Source organism: Daktulosphaira vitifoliae, unplaced genomic scaffold, assembly GCF_025091365.1.
Source record: "Daktulosphaira vitifoliae isolate Bord-2020 unplaced genomic scaffold, ASM2509136v1 Scaffold_1, whole genome shotgun sequence".
Lineage (NCBI taxonomy): Eukaryota > Metazoa > Arthropoda > Insecta > Hemiptera > Phylloxeridae > Daktulosphaira > Daktulosphaira vitifoliae.
Genome location: NW_026099572.1, coordinates 45100653 through 45114991, shown reverse-complemented (window position 1 = coordinate 45114991; position 14339 = coordinate 45100653). Strand labels below are relative to the sequence as shown.

Here is a 14339-nt window from a genome sequence, read left to right as displayed (position 1 = left end):
AAAAGTCAAATAATTTTATGTAAGAGTTCATATACTACTTAATACGATATACTGTATTGATTTTTAATGCGTGCTTGCATATACGAATTTAAAATTTTAGTAATTTTAAAATAGATTCAAATATTAAGATGTAGAGCTTCTTTTTGAAATTCTATCACTTTTGTATAATTTAACCAAATATATAATATTTATATGTAAAGTATATTATAATATAACTCAAAATGTATGTTAACATATTAAGACGTCTTCACTTAAAATTAACAGAATAAAAAAGGGCAGAATGATGCGGAAATTTTTTTCTTTAAACTGCATAAAATATATCTACAATAAGTACTTAAAAAGAAATTTGCCCGACAAGCAATCAATTTCACATTTGTTCCAAAACATAGTGTAAATACGATGCAATAATATACATACAAATGAATTAATGATTACCAGACCATAGGTGGAATTTAATTTTAAGTTATTTAATAATTTAATTTGAATTAATATGTCGTTAAATATAAATGACTATAATACCTCGTGGTTTATTAACCAAATTTAACTCACACAATAAAATTAAATGTTACAGTTAAAATTAGTAAGGGAACTAAATTAAGTTATTAAAAAAGAAAGTTAAATTAAACATGGCAATAATACGAATGCAACAAAAATCATATTTACAAATAAAGGCTGATAATAAAAATAAAATAAAATGATATAACAAACATCACGGACAGCATTAGAACACATCCGTTAATGTTAATCAAAATTAATGAAAAACACCAAGGGGCGGTTTGGACACTCGCTCTTTAGCGTTGACTAAAAAAAAGTGGAAACATGTGCTATCCACACATAAATAATATAAAGTTAATAGAATAATAATGAAATAAAATAATTAATATAACAGCTCATTACATAAATATAATTATAAAATAACTATTGTGTTCAACATAATATAGTATTAATGGGTATTTAAAATCCCAGCAAAGTGGGGTCGCGGCACAGTGGGGACGTGGAATTCAATCGATATTAACTGAATGCACAAACAAAAATACTCAGCACAACGGGGACGTGGCATAGTTGAGTCCAGTATAAATTTAATCTGACAGTGATTAAAATCACTATCATAAGAAACACTTCGATGCAAATCTATAGATAGTGTTTAGTTCTAAGAAATTGATGGATAATTACAAAAGCAACATCAACTTCTATTTCCTTAATTATATCCAGATTAGTAATTCTTTTAATTATATATCATATAATTTTTAAAATTAATTGTTTTCAAAATATTATTGATTTTGTATATGTTAAATGTAATAATTTTTAACATGCTTTTTTTGTCCTTGAAAGTGAAAGTTTTAATAAAAAAAAAAAAAAATGAATTTATTACCATAACTTTTAACTCAACTTGCAAGTTTGATATTGACATTATTAAATAGAAAAAATGAAATTGTTAAGATTAATATGCAATCAGGAAATTTTATAATTACTTTTTACAGTACATTTTTTATTTTATCCATTGTTAAATTCAGGTGAAACTAAAAATCATTTTTTTTTTAGATTTATGATTTGTATAGCAACATGTTACGAAAAAATTTGAAATGTTATAGACTGGTAGTAACACACACAAATAGAGTAAAAAAATTAATAAATTTCAAAGTAGAAATGAATGAATATAATTGTATGGATATAGCTGGTTCTGCTACTTTTTATTTGATTAAGGAATTTTTTTCAATTTTTGAGGGTAATATCTTCAACTAAATAGGAATTGTAATCATTTGACATATCGTTGAAAAAAGTAGGTCGAATGAGGATGGGCAAAATAAATCGTAGCCACAAAAAGATCCACATAGTAAAATAATATTAACATGAATATAAATTTCTTCTCACGAGGGGACACTAGTGATAGGATCCTTTATATTTATTGAAGTTATTGAATCTAACTGAGATAAATATTAAATTATTTGAAAGTTTTATTCTAACTCAAAAAAAATGCAAAATATTAATTGCCACGGGCGGATGCGAACCTCGTACCTTAAGTGTGAAAGACACAAGTGTTACCGATTCGGTAACTGTTCGTCGTTATCGACACACGATAAATTGGCCACCAGTGTTACATTTCTTTCCTTTCACACCTAACAACATCCCTTTGCTACCGCCACTACTTTTTTTTCTTCTTTTGTTTATTACAGGAAAAGGGTAGAAATATTTTTATTAGTGCTGTTTGATAGTATAATGTATATAAGCAACAATTAAATTACACATTTCATGTATTTTTGTTAATTTCTTTTGGACTTATTTCTAGTATTTTATGCAAATATTCCAATGCGCGTTCCTACCGTACCAGGACCCCAACAGACAGTTTTTTGATTATTATTAATACATCTAAAAAATGCAGTTTGATTTTATTTTATCACGATAAAGTATAAATAAAAAAAATTAAAAATATATCAATAATATTAATCGATAAAAATTATTAAATCTATTGTTTACTAATACTGATTTAACTATTGTTTCTTACACATGTATGAATAGTAATACATAATACATTAATACTATATATTAAATTTTTATATGGCTATTAAATGATGTAATATAAACTAAAAAAACATTTTTTTTTAATTTTGTATGAAAATTTAGTACCAAATATTAAATTTTGATAATAATATTATACTTATACTACATATTGTGTGTTTTCTTATATTATTATTTCACTGAATTTCCATAAATTCCAACCTCATTGAATAATTTTAATTTTTTATTGTATAACCAATGAAATACTTTTAAAAATCAACTTACTAGTTGGACTGTTTCTAATGAAAGTATTTCACCAAAAGCCATGGATAGCTATTTAAAAATTTCTCAAAACATGTGGTGGTCATGATGACCTTTCTATGTCTTCAAGAACATTGCTAAAAACCCCTCTAAATACCATTATTAGAGTAGTAGAAAATAAGGGAAGTTACTGGCATAATGAACTGCACTAAAGTTTAATGTAATTTTTAGAAAAAATATAAAACTTATCTTGTAAAGGTCTAAATTGAACTAATGGTCAATATTGATGATTTACTCCTTACTAATTCATTGTATAGAGAAGTTTGGCCTATTTTTGGATCAATCTATAAAGTTTATTATGTATTTGCGATTGGTATGTGACATAGTAATGTTGAAAAGCCTTACAGTATTGATATCTATCTAGAAATCTTTGTTGAAGAATTAAATATGGTTTAACTTGTGAAGGTAAACTTTTAAAAGTGGCTTAAAGCTTTTTGTACTGATGTTCCTGCTAAATTTATATTGTTTTGTGTAAATAGACACGGCGCTTTTCATAGTTTTACTCAATGTAAAGTCTGAAGTCAACATACATTACATTATATTTGCTTTCTAGACGTAACTGATGAAAAATATACTATACAAAATGTTAAGGAACATTTTGATTTGCAATATCATCTTACAATTTCAAAACTAAAAAATTTAAAAACTATAAATAGTATTTATTCATATATTATATTTTAAAATCAAAGAACTACTAATCAGGATATAATTAAAGAAAAAAGAGTTAATGTTGCTCTTGGAAAATCATAGTAATCATTTCTAAGTAATTTTTGATATTTAAAAAGATTCTACAATTGAAATATCCAGAACTGAATTAATTTTAATGATTTACTTTAACTAAAAAAAAAAAAGTTAATATNTATTTACTTTAACCAAAAAAAAAAAAGTTATTATTTTGAATCCCTCTTGTGGACAGGTAAAGGGTTAGATTTATAAAAAAAAAACCAAATGATAGATAAAGACATGCATCTAAATAAAAAAAAACTATACTGATTTGGTCATTTTTGATAAAGTTATAACAGTTAACAAAGTTATAAGTTTTATACACTGGAATACAAGGAAGTTTCATCAAAAACAAATAATTTACAACTAAACAATGCAATTTATATTTATATAACGCAATAAAAAGCATTTTTGGGTCTTTCGTACTAGTGTTTTAAAATATTTTTTAATTCCTCCCAGGTATCTATAACTTCGTATTTTATTAAGTCATATGCTTGTCCTTGGAACCTCGTAATTATAGTCTTGAGAATCATACTAACATGTCCTGCTCTAATAACCGATTCGACCAACTCGCATGCATCAATAAATCTAGGTAATTCTTCCTGGACTTCTCCAGTAAAAAAGTGACTAATTTTATTACATTATCTATTACTTTGTTAACCAATACCGCTCCATCCCACTGTCCCTTACCTAATTTGGATTGTTCATTTGTTTTAGATTCCATATTTTCTGAATTACCTAATATAATTTCGTAAATTTGTGTATCGGATAAATTAACTCCAAAATTATCTTCCATAGCAGGGGTGGCCAACCTAAATGATCTTGTGGGCCACTTTAGAAATACATTATAAGCTTTCGTAATTTAAATTTAAACAAAACAACAAAAAGTTTTGGTGCATGAATTATATTAATAAACAGAATGAATTATTGTTTATATTATAAACTTTATAAACATAGAAAATATAGTAATTTTTATTTATTTATTTAGTCACAAAGAGAAAAAAACATTTAAATATATAAAAGTAGAAAATAAAATACAAAAATATGAGAAACAAATATTCCACAAAATTTTAGTGGGATATTTGTTTCTAAACTTGTTCACTAAGCTTTTTCAAAACTATAAAAATACTTACATTTGCACAACGTAATTGATGTTGCAGGTTTTCATCTGTTAAGTTTGACCGTGATTTATTTATGGCGAATTTCATTGTCGAAAAAACGATTCACAGGTATAAGTTGATCCAAAAGCACTCACAACTTTTTGTGCCAGATTTCTCAAAATAGAAAATTTTTCTTTTGTGATATTATTGTTATAAAAATCTATTTTTGATTTTTCAAAAATGTATTTTAATTCAGATTGTATTTTAAGTCAATGAGTTCCATTTGAAGGTATTCTGGAGCTGACTCGACATCAATATGAAATGGTGATGAATGTATTTCAAATATTTTCTTGAATTTTTCTAAATTTTTAAAAGGGCTCTCAAAAGCAGCTATAAGTTGCCTTATTTCTTTTTCATGTTTAATGCAATCGATATGTTTAGAACTTTTTAACTCGTTTAATAATGGAAAGTGTTGGACGTTATTTTTAGCTTCGATGCGAAGCTGAGAAGGTATTGGTTTTACTATGATGTGTGTTTTTTTTTTGTGTCTGTTACCACTTTTTCTCAGCTCTCACCGAACGGATTTCTTTCAACGATACGTCAAAAGATCACAAATCGTATCTAATCGAAGACATTACCCTCAAAAATTGAAAAAAATTCCCTCGTTCCCCGAAAATGGGCAAAATATCCAAAAAAATTACAAATTTAAAAATCGCTAATTTTCGAAATTTTTTCAATTTTTTTTACTAAAAAAATGCCGTAACTTTTTCAAAAATGAACATATCGATATAATTTTTTTTTTTGTAGATGCTTTAATTTTACAATTTGTTTTTTTTTATAGATACCTTAGATATTACCTATCATTTAATATATTTATGTGAACATTTGACCCTTTAACAGCCCACAGGAAGGGTTTTTAAATGGTAACTTTTTTACAAAAAATTAACTTTTTCAACTTAACTTTTGAAAATGTTCCGCAAAGACTGATACTTTTATATATACCTTAAATTAAAGCTAATGTAATATACTTTAATTTGAAAAAAAAATTTGACCTCTGGACTTGTCTTCATGGTGAAAATGACTACCGTATGCAAAAATAAGCTATTTTTTTGAAAGAATTCTTAATATTATATTTTACATTTTAGCTTCGATACTAAAAACTGCTGTAACTTTTTCAAAAATGAACATATCAATATAATTTTTTATATATATATATGCTTGATGTCTTTACCTATCCTTTGGTATACTTTTTTTTGTAAATTTGACTCTTTATCTGCCTACAAGGGGGGATTTAAAAAGACAACTTTTTCACAAAAAATAAACTTTTTCAACTTAAATTTTGAAAATGTTCCGGAAGGTCTGACACTTTTATATATATCTAAAATTAAAGCTTATGTAATATATTTTAATTTGAAAAAAAAAAATTTGACCTTTGAACTTGCCTTCATGGTGAAAACGGACATCAAAGTAAAAGAAAAACGTACGATTTCCGTGAAAAAATTCTAGATTTTATATTTTATATTATTTAATTTATATTTTATATAACTTTTGGAAAAATGTATCGATCAATATTATTATTTTTTATAGTTAATTTTTATATACCCCTTTCATCTGACATGCTTTTTTTGTAAATCGGATCATACCCTTTTATACAAGGGGGGTCAAAACTTTAAACATCCGTATTAATACTAGGACATTTTCAATTTAATTTTTGAAAGTATTCCGGAAATACTGACACTTTTATATATACATTAAATTAAAGCTTATGTAATATACTTTAATTTGAAAAAAAAAAATTTAACCTCTGGATTTGTCTTCATAGTAAAAATGACTATCCTATTCAAAAATATGCTATTTATGTGTGTAAAATTATTGGTTTTGTAATTTACATTATTTTAAAATACCTGACAAGGTGGAGTACAGATATTTATTAATATTATATAAATAAAAATTAATATAGCATAGAACGTTAAACTTATTTAAATTTTTTTGCTTTTTGAAGTCGAGAAGAGTAACTTTGAAATTTGATTTAGCTTAAATAGCTAATTTTTTCAACCTACAGTACCAACGTACGGTTGCCGAGATAATAAAACTTGTGTTTTATACGCTTGGGTCACAAGACACCAACCCGCGTATGGCAATGAATTTTTTGCGTTTTTTCTTAATTTTTTTTAAGTTAGAATAAATTTTCAACTGCTTTGATTTTTATCTCATTTAGATTCAATAACTTCAATAAAGATCAAGGATTCCATCACTATAGTCGCCACTCGTGAGAAGAAATTTCTTATTCATATTAAAATAATTTTACTATATTTTAAGTTTTAGCTTCGATGCAAAGCTGAGAAGATATTTGTTGTGGCTATCATTTATTTTCTTGGCTCTAACTTTACCTACTTTTTTCAATGATACGTCAAATGACTACAATTCGTATCTAGTTGAAAATATTACCCTCAAAAATTGAACAAAAAAATTTAATTTATCAATTAAACAGTTAGTTATTCCATGTTTTCCATAAAGACAATTAATAATACAAATAATAATAATAATACAAAGACAAATAATAACATATTAATAATCAAAATCAGTATTAATTTAAAACAATTTTTTTTGTTCTTTATTATTTGTTTTTATATGTAAATACTATTTTTTAATAACATTAAAACTTGGAAGTGATAAAAAAAGTCTAATTGCACATTTGATAACAACGCAAAAAGTTGATTTAGAATAGTATATTTTTGTATATTATTGTTAGACTTTCGGGAACATTTTCAAAAGTTAAGTTGAAAAAGTAAATTTTTTATGATATATTCTCATTTTAAATACCCCCCTGTGAGCAGAAAAAGAGTCAGATTTACAAAAAAAAATACCAAATGATAGGTAAAGACATCAAGCATCTATAAAAAAAAATTATATTGATTTGGTTATTTTTAAAAAAGTTATGTCAATTTTAAGTAAAAAAAATTGAAAAAATTTCGAAAATTAGCGATTTTTAAATTTGTAATTTTTTTGAAGGTTCACCCCATTTACGGGGAACGAGTGAAATTTTTTTAATTTTTGAGGGTAATGTCTTCGACTAGATACGATACAAATCGTATCTAGTATTTGTATGACGTATCGTTGAAAGAAATCCGTTCAGTGAGAGCTGAGAAAAAGTGGTAACAGACAAAAAAAACATATCATAGTAACATAATACCTTCTCAGCTTCGCATCGAAGCAAAAAAAAATTTTATTAAACCATAATCATTGAGAAATTTTGCCATTTTGGAACGATATTAATAGTCGATTATTTTTCACCGATAAAACGCGTCGTATATAAATATTATTTGTTGAGACTAATTCAATTATACCATTTTCTACGTTTATTTTATCAAAAGTAGTGGACACCATTGGAGCAGAAGCATCATTTTTATATAGTCTGTTCACTACCGTTGTGTCAACATTAAGTCCAATTACAGCTACAACATAAAAATAAAATAATACTATGTGCTGCTTCATCATTTCAAGGAATTTCTAATTCCATACAAAATTAACCGAAAAATTTGATGATATATTAAACATTAATCAAAACGTAAGTTATTAGATAAATTAAAATAAAATATTACAAATTACAAACTGTAATATTTTTGATGATTAATACATTTAGGTGAATTAAATAATGCAGTTGAGTGATATCGATTTACTAAAAGCTGTTGTAGTCTTCGCTAAAATATAAAATCGTAGATATTATTTGATTTTTATGTTTTATTAGCAATTAAAATTGTATGTTACCTAGATAATTTTAATTAAGTAATAAATTAGTAGAAATAAAATGCTTTACCAAAATATTATTTTCTGTTAGTAAAATTTTAGAAAAATAATCTATTTTTTATAAATAACCTTTGTGGTTATTCTATTGGTTATTGTCTTCGTGACTTTTCATAAAAATATGATTATTTTCATTTTTATAAAATATGAGTCAAAACAGGATGTAATTAATACAACAAAATCTTCTTAGTATAACAATTGTATATAATAAAACTCCTGTTGTAGCTTTGTTATAATTTTTATTATTATTCAGTTTTCTAATTAATAACAAAGATTTCCCAATTTATTAAAAATTTATCTCCAATAGAAATAATTCATCATATTTTAAAAGTTTAATTGTATTCATAATTATAGTACCTAATTTAAAGTGTATAAATAGTTCAAACATCAAATGGTAACTCTAGAAATTTGATTAAAAAAATATAATACTTTTTATATATTTAATTAGTTAATAGTTTATTCAATTTAAAAAATACTTACTCAGTTGAGTAAATAAAACTATATTTAATAATTTTCGTATACAAAAGAAATATAAAAGTATGAAATATTTAATTATATTTTTTTTACAATATTTTTAGTCTAATTAAAATAATCAAAAACATTAAAATTGTAACGCATAAATATCGAAATAATGTTGAACATTTCATCTTTATTTTTGTCTACAATTTTTTTATTATGTTTCTATATTGATCATATTCAATTAGATGAACTATTATTCAAAAATATAAAATATATAGAAAATGAAACAGTAAAACTAATCTCGCGAAGCATATTCAAGGATGGTACATTGGGTTCTTCATTCAAGGAAGTTCAGAAAAAAGTAAACAAGAGTTTATGGTTAGATGAATATAATAAGAGGAGGTTGCTTCGAAAATACTATGAAGATGCCATGGTGAACCGATCAATGAAATACTTGTATGTGTTGGCCTATTATGGTAGTATGACAGCTGGTCTGAAGAATCATAATAAATCTATTGAAAATTTAAGTACCGCGGTATGTACTATAAGTAATTTTTTTAATTTTATTCGTTTAAAAAATGAAGTTCTAATAAACATCAGTAATACTTTAAAGAATTTCAAACATTTACCAAAAGAACCAAATTCTGTTTCATATTTTGCAATCATACCCCTTGTTTTCATTGAAATCATAAAAATCATAAATAATTATTTTAAAGGTAATAAAGTTTGGCAATACTATTTTAGTAATGATATATTTATATTTAACCGAGAAAAATTTTGGGAAATGTTCGAATCTGTAATAAGTAAGAACTTAGAAAATGAATATTATCCTCCAACAAAAATTGAAAACAAAAATCAAGAAGTAATTGAAGCTATAAACATTCTTACTGCAAACTTATTAGAAGAATATAAAATAATTCTTGATACCGCTGAATATAACGAAGAGAAATGCAAAATAAATAATTTTATACCATGAATTTAAATTATAAAATTTATCAATAAGGAACATTTGAAAAAAATAATATATTATTTATTCATACATGTTTATCTTAACAGTTTTAGTATATTAAAATTAATTATCTCCAACACTGTTTTTAGAATCAAATTGGAACGATGCATGATTGTTCAAAAGTATTTTATTGCATTAAGACAAAACTAAAATTAACCAAATATAGTTTTTAAGCTAAATTATGTAAAAAAATATATGAATCATTTTTCTTTACACAACAAAAATATTATAATTAAAATTTTGAAATAAAAAAAATATAAATTATTTTAAAAATATATTATTTGCTCATGTTAAATACATATGAATATTAAGTTTGAATATTGGTTTTGTATAAGAAGTATTCATCATTTCGGCCTAATATTATTTGAAATTAAAAATATTAATTTTAAACTAAATATATAAAAATATTTAACTCGAAAAGCCATATAAATTACTTAAGAATTCCTTATGGGTAATTCGGGTATAATGTTATTATCCAGTGACAGCTCGTGGCTATGACGACGGGACGACCCCTTCTAAAATTAATTAAAATAAGAAAATTAATTGTATATTCTTAAATCTACATTTTCATTAGAAATGCAAATTTTTTTTAAATAGTAAAATAGTTAAAATACATTTGTCGTGCGCGAACATTAAAGTTGTTTCCCTAAGTATATGTGGGTACGTAAACACACACGAGTAGTGTTTGGACGACCGGCAGCATCGTCCTACGGAGAAATATTAGTATATTACTATATTGGGTAATTTATTTTAGAATTAACTGCTTGTCGTTATTGGTTGTTATAATAGTATAATCGTTATTATTATTATTATATACTATTAATCTTGTGTACACTGGCAAAATGTTACAATCGACTAGATTATAACTTCAACGTTACTAAAGTGTTTATAAGGAAGTATTTTTCGACCGGGGTGTCGTTATGTATTTAGATCTGATGTTGGTAATATTGTTCCCGAAATACGTATACGCAATTCTTTAGTAATTTTTATGGATTTTTTAATTAAATATTTATTAATTTTAAAATATTTTAAATAGTCTTATATAGTTTTAAAAGTCCTTAGTATACCATGACAAAAATATTCTTAAGATTTGAAATAATTTTAATAATAAATATTATTTTGTATGTCCTCAGTAAGTTAGTATAAATTAAAATAAAATCACAGTAGTCCAGGACTAGTTTCCACGAGGTTTTAAATGACATCAAAAAATTATATTATTATTTAAGTTTATTAGTTTTAAGAGGATTAAGAAAGTACATATTTAAAATTTTATGTTTATAAAGCTGTTACGAAAGGTAAAACGTATAATAGTTTTTAAGTTTTTTTAATTTTAATGGGTGTTGGAGGTAATTTTTTTCAATTACATCTGATAAACCTGTTGAGTAAACACTGTCTTTATTTTTGTTAATCCAATAATTTTTAAATTTGTATTAAGTAGTAGGAAAAAGTACTTGTATATGTATACATTGGTGAGCACAGGTGTATAAAAGTACCATACCGCAATTGTACGTTAATAAACAATGGATACATTGCGAAATAAAAAAACGCTTCCATTATACTACCTTCTCTTTTCTTCAACAAAATCAACATTTCTCAACAAAAAAATCTCTAATTATGAATATGATTTAATTTTCATTTATGAATACTTCCGTAAATAAAAAATAGTATAATAGGACATTACCTGTACGACGTTATGAATTATCTTATTATATAATAGAACAAGGAAAAAAACTCTTTTCTGGAAAAATTACTTAGCGTGTTCGGATTTTCAAAATTTTTTTTTTCAAAGAAATTATTAGGTCACCAGGCTCCGGGAAAATTATTGGCGAAGGTCGGAAAATGTTTACCGCTCGCTCGCTCGCGTTTTAAAATTTCGACCGTTTTCGAGAAAAACGCTCGCTGACGCCAGCGTTTTACGACTTAATGTTTGAAATTTTCATCAGACCCGCCCAATGACATTCCTGAGATATGATAAAAAAATTAATTCAATCCGTTTATTTTTCACCGTTTTACTAGCTTTTTTTTTTTTTAAGTCCACGCGTATTGTTTTTATATGCGCAGTGATTCATTTCTGCTCATACGTTTATTATGAATTTTAATTATATAGTGTAATATGTATTATTATTAGGACACTATTTTGCATTTGCACTATATTTCATTAAGGAATATTATATGTTATATATAAATTTCAAGACGTTATAATTATATAAGTTTGTACTTCATTTTCAGAACAGTACATTATTAATAATCTTTTTTTCCTCAACTATGATGTATAAGTCTATGAGTTTATCGTTTGAATCTATGATAACTATGCTGTCCAACGTTAAATCACAGAATAGATTAAACCAGAATGGACACTGATAAAAAAATTACATGTATTCTTATGGGAGTACGGTAATTTTGAGCTTATGTCGCTCAGTGTTACCATAAAAACAATAAAATAAATAATTGTATGCATATAATTCATTGTACTGTACAATAATTGTACATCGGCGGTTGATTTGAACTCTAAATGTATTATTGATATGCTAATTATTTTAGAAAATTTGCATAGTAAATTTTTTGGATTTATTTTATTATTATTTCTAAACATATAACACCATTTTAAAACTTTCAATTAATGTTTTCATTATGTGTAATTAGTTTGTTTAATATATTTTTTATTTTATGTATATTTAATAAAGACTTATTTAGGAAAAAAAAATTATTCAATATCCACATAATATTAAATTTATTTAAAACATATATTACAATAATTTACAAATATCATATACATAAATAAATAATTTATAGATGAGTTAAAATAGACAATTTCCTATTTTAATATTTTATATATTAAGAGCTAATTGTTTGATTTCATTTGAATACCTATATCCTTTTGGTTTTCGATTTTTGTTTTCAATTTGTGATTTCACCAATAGACATATAGTTGGTGAGCAGTATTTTTCACAGACTTTCAGACAGGTTATGATGGAATAATCTTCAGCTAGTTCAGGATTACAACTTATTACTGACTCCAGTTCTTTTCTTCTTTTTGTTTCTGCGAAGAGATCTTTCCTAAGTGACATTTTCCGTGGAGTTCGATCTGTTAGAGATGATGGAGTTTGACAATGGGTACTCATTTGAGAACTCATTTCTACTGATGTCGAAGTGGATACATCCGACACAGATATCGTTGAATAGGCAGAGGATGTATCTAAAATAAAAATTAAATAGATATTGTAATAAAAAATTAAATAGTATTATAATATAATAATCAGTCTAATTAAGTATTTATAAATTATTTTAGAAATAGCTAAAGTTATAAGTAAAAACATACCAGGTGTTGAACATGATGGCAAGCACTCCACTGTTTCATTATCATTATCAGCAATAGTTTCAACAGCCTGTTCCTCTTTGTTTAATAGTGCATCTTCAAATAACGTTGGAATAGCATCAGGTCTAAGACGGTTCTGTTTTTCATTTCAAACATACAGTTTTCAAAATGCAATGAACACAACCGATAATTTTTGTTCAAAACTGCTGCATCAATTCCTTTGAGATGGGACAATCCACATTTGTCAATCCAAACTTCACACCTATACAATAAATAATAATTTAATATTTCAATTAATTGAAATATATTTTATAAATGCTAAACAAATTACTTACCTAGAAGGATCCTTAGGAAAAGAAAAATGACTTACTAATGCCGGATCTACTTCTAAACTTTTGCAGTTTTTTATTGAACATTTAAGTATTTTTCGTTTTGCAGTTAAAAAGTAGTCCATTGCAATTGAAAAATTAAAACTACAGCAAGTGATAATCACTAGTCAAAATATAATAGCAAAACTCACAACAACGGTGAACGGAACACAACACACATGAAGGGCAGACAAACCACAATTCACGAATGATCAGTGCGTCGCTACAGATTTATGACATGTGTAGGCGGTTTGTTTACCAATAAACCATGTTTATAAACATTGTGTTTACAAACAAACCATTAATAATGGTGTTGAACAATGTGACCGTATGTAAAGAAAAAAGGGAATACATTTTTTTTTCTTAAGTGGCAACACTGAGCGACATAAGCTTGTTATCAGCAAAAAATAAGAGTGTCACTTCTGGTTTAATCTATTCTGTGGTTAAATCACAGTTACCAATATTTTTATCAAAATTAAATTTTTGATAATGTGCCACATATATATATATATTAATAATTACATATATATTGATAATTTTGTTTTTCTCATATATGATGTATGAGACTATGAGTTTATCGTTTGAATTGGGATTCATCTATGATAACTATGATGTACTAATATATTTATCAAAATTAAATTTTTTACAGTGTGCTACGTATAATAACCTACTGAATTTTTTTTTTAATTATTCTATAATATAGACAAAATTATTATAATTAGATTATTAATAATTTTTGTGTA

At 25.1% G+C, this 14339-nt stretch overlaps 1 pseudogene; it reads right to left on the bottom strand.

The window, feature by feature from the left end:
* Nucleotides 1-12632: 12632 nt before the first annotated feature.
* LOC126893711 (uncharacterized) lies at nucleotides 12633-13682 on the bottom strand (annotated as a pseudogene).
* Between the last annotated feature and the right edge of the window lie 657 nt (nucleotides 13683-14339).